Source organism: Rattus norvegicus, chromosome 10, assembly GCF_021556685.1.
Source record: "Rattus norvegicus strain SHRSP/BbbUtx chromosome 10, alternate assembly SHRSP_T2T, whole genome shotgun sequence".
Classification (NCBI taxonomy): domain Eukaryota; kingdom Metazoa; phylum Chordata; class Mammalia; order Rodentia; family Muridae; genus Rattus; species Rattus norvegicus.
In genome coordinates this window covers 3151922-3179204 of record NC_141543.1, presented here as the reverse complement: position 1 = coordinate 3179204, position 27283 = coordinate 3151922, and positions in this window count along the sequence as shown.

Sequence of the window (27283 nt, the reverse complement as noted above, 5' to 3'; positions counted from 1 at the left end):
TATTACAAGAGCCTGTTACTGGGAACTAACTGAATTCACAAAAAAACAGTGTTTCAGTTCGTTAAAACGTTGTTCTATCTTGAATAACAAGCTTATTACATGGTAATCCTACTGGGAGCCTACAAAATTCACGATGATACTTAGATTCCGTTCCTTAAAATGTTGCTCTATATTGAAAAGCACAGTCATACAAGCATGTCCCATTGGGAATTATCTGAATTCGCCTAGAAATTTTGATTCAGTTCGTGAAATTTTTTTATACCCGAACAGTCCACTTATTAGTACTACGGCAAATTGGGAACTAACCGAATGCACCATGTTACTCAGATTCGGCTCACCAAATTTTGATAAATCTTTAAATTACACATATTACAAGAGCCTGCTACTGGGAACTAACTGAATTCACAAAGAAACAGTGTTTCAGTTTGTGAAAGCGTTGCAATATCTTGAAAAACTAGCTACTAACATGAGAATCCTATTGGGAAACTACTGAATTCACCATGATACTTAGGTTCCGTTCCTGAAAGTGTTGCTCTATATTGAAAAGCAAACTCATACAAGCATGTCCCATTGGGATATCACTGAATTCGCCTAGAAATTTTGATTCCATTCGTGAAAATTTTTCTATAACCCGAACAGTCCACTTATTACTACTGAGGCCTATTGGGAACTAACCGAATTCACCAAGTTACTCAGATTCGGCTCTGGAAATTTTGATAAATCTTTAAAAGTACACATATTACAAGAGCCTGCTACTGGGAACTTACTGAATTCACAAAGAAACAGTGTTTCAGTTCGTTAAAACGTTGCTCTATCTTGAATAACATGCTTATAACATGTGAATCCTATTGGGAACCTACTGAATTCACCATGATACTGAGATTCCGATCCTTAAAATGTTGCTAAATATTGAAAAGCAGACTCATACAAGCATATCCCACTGGGAACCCACTGAATTCGCCTAGAAATTTTGATTCCATTCGTGAAAATTTTTCTATATCCCGAACAGGCCTCTTATTACTAGTGCTGATTTATGGGAGGTAACCGATTTCACCATGTTACTCAGATTCGGCTTACTAAATTCTGATAAATCTTTAAAGTACACATATTACAAGAGCCTGTTACTGGGAACTAACTGAATTCAAAGAAACAGTGTTTCAGTTCGTTAAAACGTTGCTCTATCTTGAATAACATGCTTATTACAGGGGAATCCTATTGGGAGCCTACAAAATTCACCATGATACTTAGATTCCGTTCCTTAAAATGTTGCTCTATATTGAAAAGCACACTCATACAAGCATATCCCATTGGTAACTATCTGAATTCACATAGAAATTTTGATTCCATTCGTGAAATTTTTTTATACCCGAACAGTCCACTTATTAGTTCTACGGCCTATTGGGAACTAACCGAATGCACCATGTTACTCAGAATAGGCTCACCAAATTTTGATAAATCTTTAAATTACACATATTACAAGAGCCTGCTACTGGGAACTAACTGAATTCACAAAGAAACAGTGTTTCAGTTTGTGAAAACTTTGCTCTATTTTGAAAAACTAACTTATAACCTGGGAATCCTATTGGGAAACTACTGAATTCACGATGACACTTAGATTCCGTTCCTTAAATGTTGTTCTATATTGAAAAGCAAACTCATACAAGCATGTCCCATTCGGAACTCACTGAGATCGCCTAGAAATTTTGATTCCATTCGTGAAAATTTTTCTATATCCCGAACAGTCCTCTTATTACTAATGCGGCCCATTGGGAACTAACCGAATTCACAATTTATTCAGATTCGGCTCAACATATTTTGATAAATCGTTAAAAGTACACATATTGCAAGAGCAGGCTAATGGGAACTAACTGAATTCACAAAGAAACAGTGGTTCAGTTCGTTAAAACGTTGCTCTATCTTGAATAACAAGCTTATTACATGCGAATCCTATTGGGAACCTACTGAATTCACCATGATACTTAGGTTCCGTTCCTTAAAGTGTTGTTCCATATTGAAAAGAAAACTCATACAAGCATGTCCCATTGGGAACTCACTGAATTCGCCTAGAAATTTTGATTCCATTCGTGAAAATTTTTCTACATCCCGAACAGTCCACTTATCACTACTGCGGCCTATTCGCAGCTAACTGAATTCACCAAGTTACTGAGATACGGCTTACATAATTTTGATAAATGTTTAAAAGTACACATATTACAAGAGCCTGCTACTGGGAACTAACTGAATTCACAAAGAAACAGTGTTTCAGTTAGTTAAAATGTTGCTCTATCTTGAATAACAAGCTTATTACAGGCGAATCCTATTGGGAACCTCCTGAATTCACCATGCTACTTAGATTGCGTTCCTTAAAATATTGCTATATATTGAAAAGCACACTCATACAAGCATGTCCCACTGGGAACTCACTGATTTTGATTAGAAATTTTCATTCCATCCGTGAAAATTTTTCTATATCCCGAACAGTCCATTTATTACTACTGCGGCTTATTTAGAACTAACTGAATTCACCAAGTTACTGAGATTCGGCTCACCAAATTTTGATAAATCTATAAAAGTACACATATTACAAGAGCCTGCTACTGGGAACTAACTGAATTCACAAAGAAACAGTGTTTCAGTTCGTTCAAACATTGCTCTGTCTTGAATAACAAGCTTATTACTTGCGGATCCTACTGGGAACCTACTGAATTCGCCATGATAGTTAGAATCCGTCCCTTAAAATGTTGCTATGTATTCAAAAGCACACTCATACAAGCATGTCCCATTGGGAACTCACTGAATTCGCACAGAAATTTTGATTCCATTCGTGAAAATTTTTCTATATCCCGAACAGTCCACTTATTAATACTGCGGACTATTGGGAACAAACTGAATTCACCAAGCTACTGAGATTCGGCTCACCAAATTTTGATAAATCTTTAAAAGTACACATATTACAAGAGCCTGCTACTGGGAACTAACTGAATTCACAAAGAAACAGTGTTTCAGTTCGTTAAAACGTTGCTCTATCTTGAATAACATGCTTATTACATGCGAATCCTATTGGGAACCTACAGACCTCTCCATGATAGTTAGATTCCGTTCCTTAAAATGTTGCTATATATTGAAAAGCACACTCATACATGCATGTTCCATTGGGAACTCACGGAATTCGCCTAGAAAATTTGATTCCATTCGTGACAATTTTTCTGTATCCCGAACAGTCCACTTATTACTACTGTGGCCTATTGGGAACTAACCGAATTCACACTGTTACTCAGATTCGGATCAGGAAATTTTGATAAATCTTTAAAAGTACACATATTTCAAGAGCCTGGTACTAGGAACTAACCGAATTCACAAAGAAACAGTGTTTCAGTTCCTTAAATCTTTGCTCTATCTTGAATAACAAGCTTATTACATGTGAAACCTATTGGGAACCTACTGAATTCAACATGATACTTAGATTCCGTACCTTAAAATGTTGCTATATATTAAAGCACACTCATACAAGCATGTCCCATTGGGAACTCACGGAATTTGCCTAGAAATTTTGATTAGTTCGTGAAAATTTTTCTATATCGCGAATAGTCCACTTATTTCTACTGCGGCCTATTCGCAACTAACTGAATTCAACAAGTTACTGAGATTCGGCTCAAAAATTTTGATAATCTATAAAAGTACACATATTACAAGAGCCTGTTACTGGGAACTAACTGAATTCACAAAGAAACAGTGTTTCAGTTCGTTAAAACGTTGCTCCATTTTGAATAACAAGCTTATAACATGTGAATCCTATTGGGAACCTACTGAATTCACCATGATACTTTGATTCCGTTCCGTAAAATGTTGCTATATATTGAAAAGCACACTTATACAAGCATGACCCATTGGGACCGCACTGAATTCGCCTAGAAATTTTCATTCCATTCGTGAAAATTTTTCTATATCCCGAACAGTCCACTTATTACTTGCGGCCTTTTGGGAACTAACTGAATTCACCAAGTTCCTGAGATTCGGCTCACCAAATTTTGATAAATCTTTAAAAGTACACATATTACAAGAGCCTGCTCCTGGGAACTAACTGAATTCACAAAGAAACAGTGTTTCAGTTTGTGAAAACGTTGCTCTATCTTGAAAAACTAACTTATAACCTGGGAATCCTATTGGGAAACTACTGAATTCACGATGACACTTAGATTCCGTTCCTTAAAATGTTGTTCTATATTGAAAAGCAAACTCATACAAGCATGTCCCATTCGGAACTCACTGAGTTCGCCTAGAAATTTTGATTCCATTCGTGAAAATTTTTCTATATCCCGAACAGTCCTCTTATTACTAATGCGGCCCATTGGGAACTAACCGAATTCACAATTTATTCAGATTCGGCTCAACATATTTTGATAAATCGTTAAAAGTACACATATCGCAAGAGCAGGCTAATGGGAACTAACTGAATTCACAAAGAAACAGTGGTTCAGTTCGTTAAAACGTTGCTCTATCTTGAATAACAAGCTTATTACATGTGAATCCTATTGGGAACCTACTGAATTCACCATGATACTTAGGTTCCGTTCCTTAAAGTGTTGTTCCATATTGAAAAGAAAACTCATACAAGCATGTCCCATTGGGAACTATCTGAGTTCGCCTAGAAATTTTGATTCCATTCGTGAAATTTTTTCTATATCCCGAGAAGTCCACTTATTAGTACTGCGGCCTACTGGGAACTAACCGAATGCACCATGTTACTCTGATTCGGCTCACCAAATTTTGATAAATCTTTAAAAGTATACATATTACAAGAGCCTGCTACTGGGAACTAACTAATTCACAAAGAAACAGTGTTTCAGTTCGTTAAAACGTTGCTCTATCTTGAATAACAAGTTTATTACATGCGAATCCTATTGGGAACATACTGAATTCACCATGATACTTAGATTCCTTTCTTTAAAATGTTGATCTGTATTGAAAAACACACTCATACAAGCATGTCCCATTGGAAACTCACTGAATTCGCCTGGAAATCTTGATTATATTCATGAAAATTTTTCTATATCCCGAGAAGTACACTTATTAGTACTGCGGCCTATTGGGAACTAACCGAATTCACCAAGTTACTGAGATTCGGCTCTCCAAATTTTTATAAATCTTTAGAAGTACACATATTACAAGAGCCTGCTACTGGGAACTAACTGAATTCACAAAGAAACAGTGTTTCCGTTCGTTAAAACTTTCCTCTATCTTGAATAACAGACTTATTACATGGGAATCCTATTGGGAATCTACTGAATTCACCATGATACTTAGATTCCGTTCCTTAAAATGATGCTCTTTATTGAAAAGCACACTCATACAAACATGTCCCATTGGGAACTCACTAAATTCGCCTAGAAATTTTGATTCCATTCGTGAAAATTTTTCTATATCCCGAACAGTCCACATAATACTACTGCGGCCTATTTGGAACTAACCGAATTCACCATGTTACTCAGATTCGGCTCAAGAAATTTTGATAAATCTTTAAAAGTACACATATTACAAGAACCTGCTACTGGGAACTAACTGAATTCACAAAGAAACAGTGTTTCAGTTCGTTAAAACGTTACTCTATCATGAATAACAAGCTTATTACATGGGAATCCTTTTGGGAGTCAACTGAATTCACCATGTTACTTAGATTCCTTCCTTAAAATGTTGCTCCATATTGAAAAGCACACTCATACAAGCATGTCCCATGGGGAACTATGTGAATTTGCCTAGATATTTTGATTCAATTCGTGAAATTTTTCTATATCCCGAACAGTCCAATTATTACTACTGCGGCCTATTTGGAACTAACCGAATTCACCATGTTACTAAGATTCGGCTCAGGATAATTTGATAAATCTTTAGAGTACGCATATTACAAGAGTCTGCTACTGGGAACTAACTGAATTCACAGAGAAACAGTGTTTCAGTACGTTAAAACGTGGCTCTATCATGAATAACAAGCTTATTACATGGGAATCCTTTTGGGAAACTACTGAATTCACCATGATACTTTGATTCCCTTCCTTAAAATGTTCCTATATATTGAAAAGCACACTCAAACAAGCATGTCCCATTGGGAACTCACTGAATTCGCCTAGAAATTTTGAAACCATTCGTGAAAATTTTTATATATCCCGAACACTCCACATATACTTCTGCGGCCTATTGGGAACTAACCGAATTCACCATGTTACTGAGATTCGGCTGACCAATATTGATAAATCTTTAAAAGTACACATATTACAAGAGCCTGCTACTGGGAACTAACTGAATTCACAGAGAAACAGTATTTCAGTACGTTAAAACGTTGCTCTATCTTGAATAACAAGCTTATTACATGCGAATCCTATTGGAAACCTACTGAATTCACCATGATACTTAGATTCCGTTCCTTAAAATGTTGCTCTACATTGAAAAGCACACTCATACATTCATGTCCAATTGGGAACTCACTGAATTCGCGTAGAAATTTTGATTCCATTCGTGAAAATTTTTCTATATCCCGAACAGTCCACATAATACTACTGCGGCATATTGGGACCTAACCGAATTCACCAAGTTACTGAGATTCGGCTTATCAAATTTTGATAAATCTTTAAAAGTACACATATTACAAGAGCCTTCTCCTGGGAACTAACTGAATTCAGAAAGACACAGTGTTTCAGTTCGTTAAAACGTTGCTCTATCTTGAATAACAAGCTTATAACATGCGAATCCTATTGGGAACCTACTGAATTCACCATGATACTTAGAATCCGATCCTTAAAATGTTGCTAAATATTGAAAAGCACACTCATACAAGCATTTCCCATTGGGAACTCACTGAATTCGCCTAGAACTTTTGATTCCATTCGTGAAAATTTTTCTATATCCCGAACAGGCCTCTTATTACTACTGGGGATTTATGGGAAGTAACCGATTTCACCATGTTACTCAGTTTCAGCTCACTAAATTCTGATAAATCTTTAAAGTACACATATTACAAGAGCCTGTTACTGGGAACTAACTGAGTTCACAAAGAAACAGTGTTTCAGTTCGTTAAAACGTTGTTCTGTCTTGAATAACAAGCTTATTACATGGTAATCCTACTGGGAGCCTACAAAATTCACGATGATACTTAGATTCCGTTCCTTAAAATGTTGCTCTATATTGAAAAGCACAGTCATACAAGCATGTCCCATTGGGAACTATCTGAATTCGTTTAGAAATTTTGATTCCATTCGTGAAATTTTTTTATACCCGAACAGTCCACTTATTAGTACTACGGCCTATTGAGAACTAACCGAATGCACCATGTTACACAGATTCGGCTCACCAAATTTGGATAAATCTTTAAATTACACATATTACAAGAGCCTGCTACTGGGAACTAACTGAATTCACAAAGAAACAGTGTTTCAGTTTGATAAAGCGTTGCTCTATCTTGAATAACTAGCTAATAACATGAGAATCCTATTGGGAAACTACTGAATTCACGATGATACTTAGATTCCGTTCCTTAAAATGTTGCTCTATATTGAAAAGCAAACTCATACAAGCATGTCCCATTGGGAACTCACTGAATTCGCCTAGAAATTTTGATTCCATTCGTGAAAATTATTCTATATCCCGAACAGTCCTCTTATTACTACTGCGGCCCATTGGGAAATAACCGAATTCACAATTTATTCAGATTCGACTCAAGAAATTTTGATAAATGTTTAAAAGTACACATATTACAAGAGCAGGCTACTGGGAACTAACTGAATTCACAAAGAAACAGTGGTTCAGTTCGTTAAAACGTTGCTCTATCTTGAATAACAAGCTTATTACATGGGAATCCTATTGGGAAACTACTGAATTCACCATGATACTTTGGTTCCGTTCTTGAAAGTGTTGCTCTATATTGAAAAGCACACTCATACGTGCATGTCCCAGTGGGAACTCATTGAATTCGCCTAGAAATTTTGATTCCATTCCTGAAAATTTTTCTATATCCTGAACAGTCTACATATTACTACTGCGGCATATTGGGACCTAACCGAATTCACCAAGTTACTGAGATTCGGCTTACCAAATTTTGATAAATCGTTAAGAGTACACATATTACAAGAGCAGGCTACTGGGAACTAACTGAATTCACAAAGAAACAGTGGGTCAGTTCGTTAAAACGTTGCTCTATCTTGAATAACAAGCTTATTGCATGCGAATCCTATTGGGAACCTGCTGAATTCACCATGATACTTAGATTCCGATCCTTAAAATATTGCTAAATATTGAAAAGCACACTCATACAAGCCTTTCCCATTGGGAACTAACTAAATTCGCCTAGAAATTTTGATTCCATTCGTGAAAATTTTTCTATATCCCGAACAGTCCACTTATTACTACTGCGGATTTATGGGAAGTAACCCAATTCACGATGTTACGCAGATTCGCCTCAAGAAATTTTGATAAATCTTTAAAAGTACACATATTACAAGAGCCTGTTACTGGGAACTAACTGAATTCACAAAGAAACAGTGGTTCAGTTCGTTAAAACGTTGCTCTATCTTGAATAACAAGCTTATTACATGCGAATCCTATTGGGAACATACTGAATTCACCATGAAACTTAGATTCCTTTCTTTAAAATATTGATCTATATTGAAAAACACACTCATACAAGCATGTCCTTTTGGGAACTATCTGAATTCGCCTAGAAATTTTGATTCCATTCGTGAAATTTTTTCTATATCCCGAGAAGTCCACTTATTAGTACTGCGGCCTATTGGGAACTCACCGAATGCACCATGTTACTCAGATTCGGCTTACCAAATTTTGATAAATCTTTGAAAGTACACATATTACAAGAGCCTGCTACTGGGAACTAACTGAATTCACAGAGAAACAGTGTTTCAGTTCGTTAAAACGTTGCTCTATCTTGAATAACAAGCTTATTACATGCGAATCCTTTTGGGAACATACTGAATTCACCATGATACTTAGATTTCGTTCCTTAAAATGTTGTTCTATATTGAAAAGCACACTCATACATGCATGTCCCATTGGGAATTCACTGAATTCGCCTAGAAATTTTGTTTCCATTCGTGAATATTTTCGATATCCCGAACAGTCCTCTTATTACTACTGCGGCCCATTCGGAACTAACCGAATTCACAATTTATAAAGATTCGGCTACACAATTTTTGATAAATCGTTAAAAGTACACATATTACAAGAGCAGGCTACTGGGAACTAACTGAATTCACAAAGAAACAGTGGGTCAGTTCGTTAAAACGTTGCTCTATCTTGAATAACAAGCGTATTGCATGCGAATCCTATTGGGAACTTACTGAATTCACCATGATACTTAGATTCTGTTCCTTAAAATGATGCTCTTTATTGAAAAGCACACTCATACAAGCATGTCCCATTGGGAACTCACTAAATTCGCCTAGAAATTTTGATTCCATTCGTGAAAATTTTTCTATATCCCAAACAGTTCACTTATTACTACTGCGGCCTATTTGGAACTAAACGAATTCACGATGTTACTCAGATTCGGCTCAAGAAATTTTGATAAATCTTTAAAAGTACACATATTACAAGAGCCTGTTACTGGGAACTAACAGAATTCACAAAGAAACAGTGTTTCAGTTCGTTAAAACGTTGCTCTATCTTGAATAACAAGTTTATTATATGCGAATCCTATTGGGAACATACTGAATTCACCATGATACTTAGATTCCTTTCTTTAAAATGTTGATCTGTATTGAAAAACACACTCATACAAGCATGTCCCATTGGGAACTCACTGAATTCGCCTGGAAATCTTGATTATATTCATGAAAATTTTTCTATATCCCGAGAAGTCCACTTATTAGTACTGCGGCCTATTGGTAACTAACCGAATTCACCAAGTTACTGAGATTCGGCTCTCCAAATTTTTATAAATCTTTAGAAGTACACATATTACAAGAGCCTGCTACTGGGAACTAACTGAATTCACAAAGAAACAGTATTTCCGTTCGTTAAAACTTTGCTCTATCTTGAATAACATACTTATTACATGGGAATCCTATTGGGAATCTACTGAATTCACCATGATACTTAGATTCCATTCCTTAAAATGATGCTCTTTATTGAAAAGCACACTCATACAAACATGTCCCATTGGGAACTCACTAAAATCGCCTAGAAATTTTGATTCCATTCGTGAAAATTTTTATATCCCGAACTGTCCACCTATTACTACTGCGGCCTATTTGGAACTAACCGAATTCACCATGTTACTCAGATTCGGCTCAAGAAATTTTGATAAATCTTTAAAAGTACACATATTACAAGAACCTGCTACTGGGAACTAACTGAATTCACAAAGAAACAGTGTTTCAGTTGGTTAAAAAATTACTCTATCATGAATAACAAGCTTATTACATGGGAATCCTTTTGGGAGTCTACTGAATTCACCATGATACTTAGATTCCTGCCTTAAAATATTGCTCCATATTGAAAAGCACACTCATACAAGCATGTCCCATGGGGAACTATGTGAATTTGCCTAGATATTTTGATTCAATTCGTGAATTTTTTCTTTATCCCGAACTATCCAATTATTACTACTGCGGCCAATTTGGAACTAACCGAATTCACCATGTTACTAAGATTCGGCTCAGGATAATTTGATAAATCTTTAGAGTACGCATATTAAAAGAGTCTGCTACTGGGAACTAACTGAATTCACAGAGAAACAGTGTTTCAGTACGTTAAAACGTTGCTCTATCATGAATAACAAGCTTATTACATGGGAATCCTTTTGGGAAACTACTGAATTCACCATGATACTTAGATTATGTTCCTCCAAATGTTGCTCTACATTGAGAAGCACACTCATACATTCATGTCCCATTGGGAACTCACTGAATTCGCGTAGAAATTTTGATTCCATTCGTGAAAATTTTTCTATATCCCGAACAGTCCTCTTATTACTACTGCGGCCCATTGAACCTAACCGAATTCACCAAGTTACTGAGATTCGGCTTACCAAATTTTGATAAATCTTTAAAAGTACACATATTACAAGAGTCTGCTACTGGGAACTAACTGAATTCACAAAGAAACAGTGTTTCAGTTCGTAAATCCTTTACTCTATCTTGAATAACAAGCTTATAACATGCGAATCCTATTGGGAACCCACTGAATTCACCATGATACTTAGATTCCGATCTTTAAAATGTTGCTAAATATTGAAAAGCACATTCATACAAGCATTTCCCATTGGGAACTCACTGAATTCGCCTAGAAATTTTGATTCCATTCGTAAAAATTTTTCTATATCCCGAACAGTCCTCTTATTACTACTGCGGCCCATTGGGAACTAACCGAATTCACAATTTATTCAGATTCGGCTCAACAAATTTTGATAAATCGTTAAAGGTACACATATTACAAGAGCAGGCTACTGGGAACTAACTGAATTCACAAAGAAACAGTGGTTCAGTTCGTTAAAACGTTGCTCTATCTTGAATAACAAGCTTATTACATGGGAATCCTATTGGGAGTCTACAAAATTCACCATGATACTTAGATTCCGTTCCTTAAAATGTTGCTCTATATTGAAAAGCACACTCATACAAGCATATCCCATTGGGAACTATCTGAATTCGCCTAGAAATTTTGATTCCATTCGTGAAATTTTTTTATACCCGAACAGTCCACTTATTAGTACTATGGCCTATTGGGAACTAACAGCATGCACCATGTTACTCAGATTTGGCTCTCCAAATTTTGATAAATCTTTAAATTACACATATTACAAGAGCCTGCTACTGGGAACTAACTGAATTCACAAAGAAACAGTGTTTCAGTTTGTGAAAACTTTGCTCTATCTTGAATAACAAACTTATAACATGCGAATCCTATTGGAAAACTACTGAATTCACGATGATACTTAGATTCCGTTCCTTAAAATGTTGCTCTATATTGAAAAGCAAACTCATACAAGCATGTCCCATTGGGAACTCACTGAATTCGCCTAGAAATTTTGATTCCATTCGTGAAAATTTTTCTATATCCCGAACAGTCCTCTTATTACTACTGCGGCCCATGGGGAACTAACCGAATTCACAATTTATTCAGATTCGGCTCAACAAATCTTGATAAATCGTTAAAAGTACACATATTACAATAGCAGGCTACTGGGAACTAATTGAATTCACAAAGAAACAGTGGTTCAGTTCGTTAAAACTTTGCTCTATCTTGAATAACAAGCTTACTACACGCGAATCCTATTGGGAACATACTGAATTCACCATGAAACTTAGATTCCTTTCTTTAAAATTTTGATCTATATTGAAAAACACACTCATACAAGCATGTCCTTTTGGGAACTATCTGAATTCGCCTAGAAATTTTGATTCCATTCGTGAAATTTTTTCTATATCCCGAGTAGTCCACTTATTAGTACTGCGGCCTATTGGGAACTCACCGAATGCACCATGTTACTCAGATTCGGCTTACCAAATTTTGATAAATCTTTGAAAGTACACAGATTACAAGAGCCTGCTACTGGGAACTAACTGAATTCACAGAGATACAGAGTTTCAGTTCGTTAAAACGTTGCTCTATCTTGAATAACAAGATTATTACATGCGAATCCTTTTGGGAACATACTGAATTCACCATGATACTTAGATTCCTTTCTTTCAAATGTTGATCTATATTGAAAAACACACTCATACAAGCATGTCCCATTTGGAACTCACTGAATTCGCCTGGAAATCTTGATTACATTCATGAAAATTTTTTTATATCCCGAGAAGTCCACTTATTAGTACTGCGGCCTATTGGGAACTAACCGAATTCACAAAGTTACTGAGATTCGGATCTCCAAATTTTTATAAATCTTTAGAGTACGCATGTTACAAGAGCGTGCTATTGGGAACTAACTGAATTCACAGAGAAACAGTGTTTCAGTATGTTAAAACGTTGCTCTATCTTGAATAACAAGCTTATTACATGCGAATCCTATTGGAAACCTACTGAATTCACCATGATACTTAGATTCCGTTCCTTAAAATGTTGCTCTACATTGAAAAGCACACTCATACGTTCATGTCCCATTGGGAACTCACTGAATTCGCCTAGAAATTTTGATTCCATTCGTGAAAATTTTTCTATATCCCGCACAGTCCACATATTACTACTGGGGCATATTGGGACCTAACCGAATTCACCAAGTTACTGAGATTCGGCTTACCAAATTTTGATAAATCTTTAAAAGTACACATATTACTAGAGCCTGCTACTGGGAACTAACTGAATTCACAAAGAAACAGTGTTTCAGTTCGTTAAAACGTTGCTCTATCTTGAATAACAAGCTTATAACATGCGAATCCTATTGGGAACCCACTGAATTCACCATGATACTTAGATTCCGATCCTTAAAATGTTGCTAAATATTGAAAAGCACACTCATACAAGCATTTCCCATTGGGAACCCACTGAATTCGCCTAGAAATTTTGATTCCATTCGTGAAATTTTTTCTATATCCCGAACAGGCCTCTTATTACTACTGCGGATTTATGGGAAGTAACCGATTTCACCATGTTACTCAGATTCGGCTCACTAAATTCTGATAAATCTTTAATGTACACATATTACAGGAGCCTGCTACTGGGAACTAACTGAATTCACAAAGAAACAGTGTTTCAGTTCGTTAAAACGTTGCTATATCTTGAATAACAAGCTTATTGCATGCGAATCCTATTGGGAACTTACTGAATTCACCATTATACTTAGATTCCGTTCCTTAAAATGATGCTCTTTATTGAAAAGCACACTCATACAAGCATGTCCCATTGGGAACTCACTAAATTCACCTAGAAATTTGGATTCCATTCGTGAAAATTTTTCTATATCCCGAACAGTCCACTTATTACTACTGCGGCCTATTTGGAATTAACCGAATTCATGATGTTATTCAGATTCGCCTCAAGAAATTTTGATAAATCTATAAAAGTACACATATTACAAGAGCCTGCTACTGGGAACTAACTGAATTCACAAAGAAACAGTGTTTCAGTTCGTTAAAACGTTACTCTATCATGAATAACAAGCTTATTACATGGGAATCCTATTGGGAGCCTACAGAATTCATCAGGATACTTAGATTCCGTTCCTTCAAATGTTGCTCTATATTGAAAAGCACACTCATACAAGCATGTCCCATGGGGAACTATCTGAAATCGCAAAGATATTTTGATTCCATTCATGAAAAATTTTCTATATACCGAACAGTGCAATTATTACTACTGTGGCCAATTGGGAACTAGCCATATTCACCATGTTACTCAGATTCGGCTCAGGATAATTTGATAAATCTTTAGAGTACGCATATTACAAGAGCCTGCTACTGGGAACTAACTGAATTCACAGAGAAAAAGTGTTTCAGTATGTTAAAACGTTGCTCTATCTTGAATAACAAGCTTATTACATGCGAATCCTATTGGAAACCTACTGAATTCACCATGATACTTAGATTATGTTCCTCCAAATGTTGCTCTACATTGAGAAGCACACTCATACATTCATGTCCCATTGGGAACTCAATGAATTCGCGTAGAAATTTTGATTCCATTCGTGAAAATTTTTCTATATCCCGAACAGTCCTCTTATTACTACTGCGGCCCATTGAACCTAACCGAATTCACCAAGTTACTGAGATTCGGCTTACCAAATTTTGATAAATCTTTAAAAGTACACATATTACAAGAGTCTGCTACTGGGAACTAACTGAATTCACAAAGAAACAGTGTTTCAGTTCGTAAATCCTTTACTCTATCTTGAATAACAAGCTTATAACATGCGAATCCTATTGGGAACCCACTGAATTCACCATGATACTTAGATTCCGATCCTTAAAATGTTGCTAAATATTGAAAAGCACATTCATACAAGCATTTCCCATTGGGAACTCACTGAATTCGCCTAGAAATTTTGATTCCATTAGTGAAAATTTTTCTATATCCCGAACAGTCCTCTTATTACTACTGCGGCCCATTGGGAACTAACCGAATTCACAATTTATTCAGATTCGGCTCAACAAATTTTGATAAATCGTTAAAAGTACACATATTACAAGAGCAGGCTACTGGGAACTAACTGAATTCACAAAGAAACAGTGGTTCAGTTCGTTAAAACGTTGCTCTATCTTGAATAACAAGCTTATTACATGCGAATCCTATTGGGAACCTACTGAATTCACCAAGATACTTAGATTCCGTAACTTAAAATGATGCTCTTTATTGAAAAGCACACTCATACAAGCCTGTCCCATTATGAACTCACTAAATTCGCCTAGAAATTTTGATTCCACTCGTGAAAATTTTTCTATATCCCGAACAGTCCACTTCTTACTACTGCGGCCTATTTGGACCTAACCGAATTCACGATGTTACTCAGATTCGGCTCAAGAAATTTTGATAAATCTTTAAAAGTAAACATATTACAAGAGCCTGCTACTGGGAACTAACTGAATTCACAAAGAAACAGTGTTTCAGTTCGTTAAAACGTTGCTCTATCTTGAATTACAAGCTTATTACATGGGAATCCTATTGGGAGCCTACTGAATTCACCATGATACTTAGATTCCGTTCCTTAAAATGTTGCTCTATATGAAAAGCACAGTGATACAAGCATGTCCCATGGGGAACTATGTGAATTCGCCTAGATATTTTGATTCAATACGTGAAAATTTTTCTATATCCCGAACAGTCCAATTATTACTACTGCGGCCAATTTGGAACTAACCGAATTCACCATGTTACTAAGATTCGGCTCAGGATAATTTGATAAATCTTTAGAGTACGCATATGACAAGAGCCTGCTACTGGAACCTAACTGAATTCACAGAGAAACAGTGTTTCAGTACGTTAAAACGTTGCTCTATCTTGAATAACAAGCTTATTACATACGAATCCTATTGCGAAACTACTGAATTCACCATGATACTTTGATTCCCTTCCTTAAATTGTTCCTATATTTTGAAAAGCAAACTCAAACAAGCATGTCCCATTGGGAACTCACTGAATTCGCCTAGAAATTTTGAAACCATTCATGAAAATTTTTCTATATCCCGAACAGTCCACATATTACTACTGTGGCATATTGGGACCTAACCGAATTCACCAAGTTACTGAGATTCGGCTTACCAAATTTTGATAAATCTTTAAAAGTACACATATTACAAGAGCCTGCTACTGGGAACTAACTGAATTCACAAAGAAACAGTGTTTCAGTTCGTTAATACGTTGCTCTATCGTGAATAACAAGCTTATAACATGCGAATCCTATTGGGAATCTACTGAATTCACCATGATACTTAGATTCCGATCTTTAAAATGTTGCTAAATATTGAAAAGAACATTCATACAAGCATTTCCCATTGGGAACTCACTGAATTCGCCTAGAAATTTTGATTCCATTCGTGAAAATTTTTCTATATCCCGAACAGGCCTCTTATTACTACTGCGGCCCATGGGGAACTAACCGAATTCACAATTTATTCAGATTCGGCTCAACAAATTTTGATAAATCGTTAAAAGTACACATATTACAATAGCAGGCTACTGGGAACTAATTGAATTCACAAAGAAACAGTGGTTCAGTTCGTTAAAACGTTGCTCTATCTTGAATAACAAGCTTACTACATGCGAATCCTATTGGGAACATACTGAATTCACCATGAAACTTAGATTCCTTTCATTAAAATTTTGATCTATATTGAAAAACACACTCATACAAGCATGTCCTTTTGGGAACTATCTGAATTCGCCTAGAAATTTTGATTCCATTCGTGAAATTTTTTCTATATCCTGAGTAGTCCACTTATTAGTACTGCGGCCTATTGGGAACTCACCGAATGCACCATGTTACTCAGATTCGGCTTACCAAATTTTGATAAATCTTTGAAAGTACACATATTACAAGAGCCTGCTACTGGGAACTAACTGAATTCACAGAGAAACAGTGTTTCAGTTCGTTAAAACGTTGCTCTGTCTTGAATAACAAGCTTATTACATGCGAATCCTTTTGGGAACATACTGAATTCACCATGATACTTAGATTCCTTTCTTTCAAATGTTGATCTATATTGAAAAACACACTCATACAAGCATGTCCCATTTGGAACTCACTGAATTCGCCTGGAAATCTTGATTACATTCATGAAAATTTTTTTATATCCCGAGAAGTCCACTTATTAGTACTGCGGCCTATTGGGAACTAACCGAATTCACAAAGTTACTGAGATTCGGATCTCCAAATTTTTATAAATCTTTAGAGTACGCATGTTACAAGAGCGTGCTATTGGGAACTAACTGAATTCACAGAGAAACAGTGTTTCAGTATGTTAAAACGTTGCTCTATCTTGAATAACAAGCTTATTACATGCGAATCCTATTGGAAACCTACTGAATTCACCATGATACTTAGATTCCGTTCCTTAAAATGTTGCTCTACATTGAAAAGCACACTCATACGTTCATGTCCCATTGGGAACTCACTGAATTCGCCTAGAAATTTTGATTCCATTCGTGAAAATTTTTCTATATCCCGAACAGTCCACATATTACTACTGGGGCATATTGGGACCTAACCGAATTCACCAAGTTACTGAGATTCGGCTTACCAAATTTTGATAAATCTTTAAAAGTACACATATTACTAGAGCCTGCTACTGGGAACTAACTGAATTCACAAAGAAACAGTGTTTCAGTTCGTTAAAACGTTGCTCTATCTTGAATAACAAGCTTATAACATGCGAATCCTATTGGGAACCTACTGAATTCACCATGATACTTAGAATCCGATCCTTAAAATGTTGCTAAATATTGAAAAGCACACTCAAACAAGCATGTCCCATTGGGAACTCACTGAATTCGCCTAGAAATTTTGAAACCATTCGTGAAAATTTTTATATATCCCGAACACTCCACATATACTTCTGCGGCCTATTGGGAACTAACCGAATTCACCATGTTACTGAGATTCGGCTGACCAATATTGATAAATCTTTAAAAGTACACATATTACAAGAGCCTGCTACTGGGAACTAACTGAATTCACAGAGAAACAGTATTTCAGTACGTTAAAACGTTGCTCTATCTTGAATAACAAGCTTATTACATGCGAATCCTATTGGAAACCTACTGAATTCACCATGATACTTAGATTCCGTTCCTTAAAATGTTGCTCTACATTGAAAAGCACACTCATACATTCATGTCCAATTGGGAACTCACTGAATTCGCGTAGAAATTTTGATTCCATTCGTGAAAATTTTTCTATATCCCGAACAGTCCACATAATACTACTGCGGCATATTGGGACCTAACCGAATTCACCAAGTTACTGAGATTCGGCTTATCAAATTTTGATAAATCTTTAAAAGTACACATATTACAAGAGCCTTCTCCTGGGAACTAACTGAATTCAGAAAGACACAGTGTTTCAGTTCGTTAAAACGTTGCTCTATCTTGAATAACAAGCTTATAACATGCGAATCCTATTGGGAACCTACTGAATTCACCATGATACTTAGAATCCGATCCTTAAAATGTTGCTAAATATTGAAAAGCACACTCATACAAGCATTTCCCATTGGGAACTCACTGAATTCGCCTAGAACTTTTGATTCCATTCGTGAAAATTTTTCTATATCCCGAACAGGCCTCTTATTACTACTGGGGATTTATGGGAAGTAACCGATTTCACCATGTTACTCAGTTTCGGCTCACTAAATTCTGATAAATCTTTAAAGTACACATATTACAAGAGCCTGTTACTGGGAACTAACTGAGTTCACAAAGAAACAGTGTTTCAGTTCGTTAAAACGTTGTTCTATCTTGAATAACAAGCTTATTACATGGTAATCCTACTGGGAGCCTACAAAATTCACGATGATACTTAGATTCCGTTCCTTAAAATGTTGCTCTATATTGAAAAGCACAGTCATACAAGCATGTCCCATTGGGAACTATCTGAATTCGTTTAGAAATTTTGATTCCATTCGTGAAATTTTTTTATACCCGAACAGTCCACTTATTAGTACTACGGCCTATTGGGAACTAACCGAATGCACCATGTTACACAGATTCGGCTCACCAAATTTTGATAAATCTTTAAATTACACATATTACAAGAGCCTGCTACTGGGAACTAACTGAATTCACAAAGAAACAGTGTTTCAGTTTGTGAAAGCGTTGCTCTATCTTGAATAACTAGCTAATAATATGAGAATCCTATTGGGAAACTACTGAATTCACGATGATACTTAGATTCCGTTCCTTAAAATGTTGCTCTATATTGAAAAGCAAACTCATACAAGCATGTCCCATTGGGAACTCACTGAATTCGCCTAGAAATTTTGATTCCATTCGTGAAAATTATTCTATATCCCGAACAGTCCTCTTATTACTACTGCGGCCCATTGGGAAATAACCGAATTCACAATTTATTCAGATTCGACTCAAGAAATTTTGATAAATCTTTAAAAGTACACATATTACAAGAGCAGGCTACTGGGAACTAACTGAATTCACAAAGAAACAGTGGTTCAGTTCGTTAAAACGTTGCTCTATCTTGAATAACAAGCTTATTACATGGGAATCCTATTGGGAAACTACTGAATTCACCATGATACTTTGGTTCCGTTCTTGAAAGTGTTGCTCTATATTGAAAAGCACACTCATACGTGCATGTCCCAGTGGGAACTCATTGAATTCGCCTAGAAATTTTGATTCCATTCCTGAAAATTTTTCTATATCCTGAACAGTCTACATATTACTACTGCGGCATATTGGGACCTAACCGAATTCACCAAGTTACTGAGATTCGGCTTACCAAATTTTGATAAATCGTTAAGAGTACACATATTACAAGAGCAGGCTACTGGGAACTAACTGAATTCACAAAGAAACAGTGGGTCAGTTCGTTAAAACGTTGCTCTATCTTAAATAACAAGCTTATTGCATGCGAATCCTATTGGGAACCTGCTGAATTCACCATGATACTTAGATTCCGATCCTTAAAATATTGCTAAATATTGAAAAGCACACTCATACAAGCCTTTCCCATTGGGAACTCACTAAATTCGCCTAGAAATTTTGATTCCATTCGTGAAAATTTTTCTATATCCCGAACAGTCCACTTATTACTACTGCGGATTTATGGGAAGTAACCGAATTCACGATGTTACTCAGATTCGCCTCAAGAAATTTTGATAAATCTTTAAAAGTACACATATTACAAGAGCCTGTTACTGGGAACTAACTGAATTCACAAAGAAACAGTGGTTCAGTTCGTTAAAACGTTGCTCTATCTTGAATAACAAGCTTATTACATGCGAATCCTATTGGGAACATACTGAATTCACCATGAAACTTAGATTCCTTTCTTTAAAATATTGATCTATATTGAAAAACACACTCATACAAGCATGTCCTTTTGGGAACTATCTGAATTCGCCTAGAAATTTTGATTCCATTCGTGAAATTTTTTCTATATCCCGAGAAGTCCACTTATTAGTACTGCGGCCTATTGGGAACTCACCGAATGCACCATGTTACTCAGATTCGGCTTACCAAATTTTGATAAATCTTTGAAAGTACACATATTACAAGAGCCTGCTACTGGGAACTAACTGAATTCACAGAGAAACAGTGTTTCAGTTCGTTAAAACGTTGCTCTATCTTGAATAACAAGCTTATTACATGCGAATCCTTTTGGGAACATACTGAATTCACCATGATACTTAGATTTCGTTCCTTAAAATGTTGTTCTATATTGAAAAGCACACTCATACATGCATGTCCCATTGGGAATTCACTGAATTCGCCTAGAAATTTTGTTTCCATTCGTGAATATTTTCGATATCCCGAACAGTCCTCTTATTACTACTGCGGCCCATTCGGAACTAACCGAATTCACAATTTATAAAGATTCGGCTACACAATTTTTGATAAATCGTTAAAAGTACACATATTACAAGAGCAGGCTACTGGGAACTAACTGAATTCACAAAGAAACAGTGGGTCAGTTCGTTAAAACGTTGCTCTATCTTGAATAACAAGCGTATTGCATGCGAATCCTATTGGGAACTTACTGAATTCACCATGATACTTAGATTCTGTTCCTTAAAATGATGCTCTTTATTGAAAAGCACACTCATACAAGCATGTCCCATTGGGAACTCACTAAATTCGCCTAGAAATTTTGATTCCATTCGTGAAAATTTTTCTATATCCCAAACAGTTCACTTATTACTACTGCGGCCTATTTGGAACTAAACGAATTCACGATGTTACTCAGATTCGGCTCAAGAAATTTTGATAAATCTTTAAAAGTACACATATTACAAGAGCCTGTTACTGGGAACTAACAGAATTCACAAAGAAACAGTGTTTCAGTTCGTTAAAACGTTGCTCTATCTTGAATAACAAGTTTATTATATGCGAATCCTATTGGGAACATACTGAATTCACCATGATACTTAGATTCCTTTCTTTAAAATGTTGATCTGTATTGAAAAACACACTCATACAAGCATGTCCCATTGGGAACTCACTGAATTCGCCTGGAAATCTTGATTATATTCATGAAAATTTTTCTATATCCCGAGAAGTCCACTTATTAGTACTGCGGCCTATTGGTAACTAACCGAATTCACCAAGTTACTGAGATTCGGCTCTCCAAATTTTTATAAATCTTTAGAAGTACACATATTACAAGAGCCTGCTACTGGGAACTAACTGAATTCACAAAGAAACAGTATTTCCGTTCGTTAAAACTTTGCTCTATCTTGAATAACATACTTATTACATGGGAATCCTATTGGGAATCTACTGAATTCACCATGATACTTAGATTCCATTCCTTAAAATGATGCTCTTTATTGAAAAGCACACTCATACAAACATGTCCCATTGGGAACTCACTAAAATCGCCTAGAAATTTTGATTCCATTCGTGAAAATTTTTATATCCCGAACTGTCCACCTATTACTACTGCGGCCTATTTGGAACTAACCGAATTCACCATGTTACTCAGATTCGGCTCAAGAAATTTTGATAAATCTTTAAAAGTACACATATTACAAGAACCTGCTACTGGGAACTAACTGAATTCACAAAGAAACAGTGTTTCAGTTGGTTAAAAAATTACTCTATCATGAATAACAAGCTTATTACATGGGAATCCTTTTGGGAGTCTACTGAATTCACCATGATACTTAGATTCCTGCCTTAAAATATTGCTCCATATTGAAAAGCACACTCATACAAGCATGTCCCATGGGGAACTATGTGAATTTGCCTAGATATTTTGATTCAATTCGTGAATTTTTTCTTTATCCCGAACAGTCCAATTATTACTACTGCGGCCAATTTGGAACTAACCGAATTCACCATGTTACTAAGATTCGGCTCAGGATAATTTGATAAATCTTTAGAGTACGCATATTAAAAGAGTCTGCTACTGGGAACTAACTGAATTCACAGAGAAACAGTGTTTCAGTACGTTAAAACGTTGCTCTATCATGAATAACAAGCTTATTACATGGGAATCCTTTTGGGAAACTACTGAATTCACCATGATACTTAGATTATGTTCCTCCAAATGTTGCTCTACATTGAGAAGCACACTCATACATTCATGTCCCATTGGGAACTCACTGAATTCGCGTAGAAATTTTGATTCCATTCGTGAAAATTTTTCTATATCCCGAACAGTCCTCTTATTACTACTGCGGCCCATTGAACCTAACCGAATTCACCAAGTTACTGAGATTCGGCTTACCAAATTTTGATAAATCTTTAAAAGTACACATATTACAAGAGTCTGCTACTGGGAACTAACTGAATTCACAAAGAAACAGTGTTTCAGTTCGTAAATCCTTTACTCTATCTTGAATAACAAGCTTATAACATGCGAATCCTATTGGGAACCCACTGAATTCACCATGATACTTAGATTCCGATCTTTAAAATGTTGCTAAATATTGAAAAGCACATTCATACAAGCATTTCCCATTGGGAACTCACTGAATTCGCCTAGAAATTTTGATTCCATTCGTAAAAATTTTTCTATATCCCGAACAGTCCTCTTATTACTACTGCGGCCCATTGGGAACTAACCGAATTCACAATTTATTCAGATTCGGCTCAACAAATTTTGATAAATCGTTAAAGGTACACATATTACAAGAGCAGGCTACTGGGAACTAACTGAATTCACAAAGAAACAGTGGTTCAGTTCGTTAAAACGTTGCTCTATCTTGAATAACAAGCTTATTACATGGGAATCCTATTGGGAGTCTACAAAATTCACCATGATACTTAGATTCCGTTCCTTAAAATGTTGCTCTATATTGAAAAGCACACTCATACAAGCATATCCCATTGGGAACTATCTGAATTCGCCTAGAAATTTTGATTCCATTCGTGAAATTTTTTTATACCCGAACAGTCCACTTATTAGTACTACGGCCTATTGGGAACTAACAGCATGCACCATGTTACTCAGATTTGGCTCTCCAAATTTTGATAAATCTTTAAATTACACATATTACAAGAGCCTGCTACTGGGAACTAACTGAATTCACAAAGAAACAGTGTTTCAGTTTGTGAAAACTTTGCTCTATCTTGAATAACAAACTTATAACATGCGAATCCTATTGGAAAACTACTGAATTCACGATGATACTTAGATTCCGTTCCTTAAAATGTTGCTCTATATTGAAAAGCAAACTCATACAAGCATGTCCCATTGGGAACTCACTGAATTCGCCTAGAAATTTTGATTCCATTCGTGAAAATTTTTCTATATCCCGAACAGTCCTCTTATTACTACTGCGGCCCATGGGGAACTAACCGAATTCACAATTTATTCAGATTCGGCTCAACAAATCTTGATAAATCGTTAAAAGTACACATATTACAATAGCAGGCTACTGGGAACTAATTGAATTCACAAAGAAACAGTGGTTCAGTTCGTTAAAACTTTGCTCTATCTTGAATAACAAGCTTACTACACGCGAATCCTATTGGGAACATACTGAATTCACCATGAAACTTAGATTCCTTTCTTTAAAATTTTGATCTATATTGAAAAACACACTCATACAAGCATGTCCTTTTGGGAACTATCTGAATTCGCCTAGAAATTTTGATTCCATTCGTGAAATTTTTTCTATATCCCGAGTAGTCCACTTATTAGTACTGCGGCCTATTGGGAACTCACCGAATGCACCATGTTACTCAGATTCGGCTTACCAAATTTTGATAAATCTTTGAAAGTACACAGATTACAAGAGCCTGCTACTGGGAACTAACTGAATTCACAGAGATACAGAGTTTCAGTTCGTTAAAACGTTGCTCTATCTTGAATAACAAGATTATTACATGCGAATCCTTTTGGGAACATACTGAATTCACCATGATACTTAGATTCCTTTCTTTCAAATGTTGATCTATATTGAAAAACACACTCATACAAGCATGTCCCATTTGGAACTCACTGAATTCGCCTGGAAATCTTGATTACATTCATGAAAATTTTTTTATATCCCGAGAAGTCCACTTATTAGTACTGCGGCCTATTGGGAACTAACCGAATTCACAAAGTTACTGAGATTCGGATCTCCAAATTTTTATAAATCTTTAGAGTACGCATGTTACAAGAGCGTGCTATTGGGAACTAACTGAATTCACAGAGAAACAGTGTTTCAGTATGTTAAAACGTTGCTCTATCTTGAATAACAAGCTTATTACATGCGAATCCTATTGGAAACCTACTGAATTCACCATGATACTTAGATTCCGTTCCTTAAAATGTTGCTCTACATTGAAAAGCACACTCATACGTTCATGTCCCATTGGGAACTCACTGAATTCGCCTAGAAATTTTGATTCCATTCGTGAAAATTTTTCTATATCCCGCACAGTCCACATATTACTACTGGGGCATATTGGGACCTAACCGAATTCACCAAGTTACTGAGATTCGGCTTACCAAATTTTGATAAATCTTTAAAAGTACACATATTACTAGAGCCTGCTACTGGGAACTAACTGAATTCACAAAGAAACAGTGTTTCAGTTCGTTAAAACGTTGCTCTATCTTGAATAACAAGCTTATAACATGCGAATCCTATTGGGAACCCACTGAATTCACCATGATACTTAGATTCCGATCCTTAAAATGTTGCTAAATATTGAAAAGCACACTCATACAAGCATTTCCCATTGGGAACCCACTGAATTCGCCTAGAAATTTTGATTCCATTCGTGAAATTTTTTCTATATCCCGAACAGGCCTCTTATTACTACTGCGGATTTATGGGAAGTAACCGATTTCACCATGTTACTCAGATTCGGCTCACTAAATTCTGATAAATCTTTAATGTACACATATTACAGGAGCCTGCTACTGGGAACTAACTGAATTCACAAAGAAACAGTGTTTCAGTTCGTTAAAACGTTGCTATATCTTGAATAACAAGCTTATTGCATGCGAATCCTATTGGGAACTTACTGAATTCACCATTATACTTAGATTCCGTTCCTTAAAATGATGCTCTTTATTGAAAAGCACACTCATACAAGCATGTCCCATTGGGAACTCACTAAATTCACCTAGAAATTTGGATTCCATTCGTGAAAATTTTTCTATATCCCGAACAGTCCACTTATTACTACTGCGGCCTATTTGGAATTAACCGAATTCATGATGTTATTCAGATTCGCCTCAAGAAATTTTGATAAATCTATAAAAGTACACATATTACAAGAGCCTGCTACTGGGAACTAACTGAATTCACAAAGAAACAGTGTTTCAGTTCGTTAAAACGTTACTCTATCATGAATAACAAGCTTATTACATGGGAATCCTATTGGGAGCCTACAGAATTCATCAGGATACTTAGATTCCGTTCCTTCAAATGTTGCTCTATATTGAAAAGCACACTCATACAAGCATGTCCCATGGGGAACTATCTGAAATCGCAAAGATATTTTGATTCCATTCATGAAAAATTTTCTATATACCGAACAGTGCAATTATTACTACTGTGGCCAATTGGGAACTAGCCATATTCACCATGTTACTCAGATTCGGCTCAGGATAATTTGATAAATCTTTAGAGTACGCATATTACAAGAGCCCGCTACTGGGAACTAACTGAATTCACAGAGAAAAAGTGTTTCAGTATGTTAAAACGTTGCTCTATCTTGAATAACAAGCTTATTACATGCGAATCCTATTGGAAACCTACTGAATTCACCATGATACTTAGATTATGTTCCTCCAAATGTTGCTCTACATTGAGAAGCACACTCATACATTCATGTCCCATTGGGAACTCAATGAATTCGCGTAGAAATTTTGATTCCATTCGTGAAAATTTTTCTATATCCCGAACAGTCCTCTTATTACTACTGCGGCCCATTGAACCTAACCGAATTCACCAAGTTACTGAGATTCGGCTTACCAAATTTTGATAAATCTTTAAAAGTACACATATTACAAGAGTCTGCTACTGGGAACTAACTGAATTCACAAAGAAACAGTGTTTCAGTTCGTAAATCCTTTACTCTATCTTGAATAACAAGCTTATAACATGCGAATCCTATTGGGAACCCACTGAATTCACCATGATACTTAGATTCCGATCCTTAAAATGTTGCTAAATATTGAAAAGCACATTCATACAAGCATTTCCCATTGGGAACTCACTGAATTCGCCTAGAAATTTTGATTCCATTAGTGAAAATTTTTCTATATCCCGAACAGTCCTCTTATTACTACTGCGGCCCATTGGGAACTAACCGAATTCACAATTTATTCAGATTCGGCTCAACAAATTTTGATAAATCGTTAAAAGTACACATATTACAAGAGCAGGCTACTGGGAACTAACTGAATTCACAAAGAAACAGTGGTTCAGTTCGTTAAAACGTTGCTCTATCTTGAATAACAAGCTTATTACATGCGAATCCTATTGGGAACCTACTGAATTCACCAAGATACTTAGATTCCGTAACTTAAAATGATGCTCTTTATTGAAAAGCACACTCATACAAGCCTGTCCCATTATGAACTCACTAAATTCGCCTAGAAATTTTGATTCCACTCGTGAAAATTTTTCTATATCCCGAACAGTCCACTTCTTACTACTGCGGCCTATTTGGACCTAACCGAATTCACGATGTTACTCAGATTCGGCTCAAGAAATTTTGA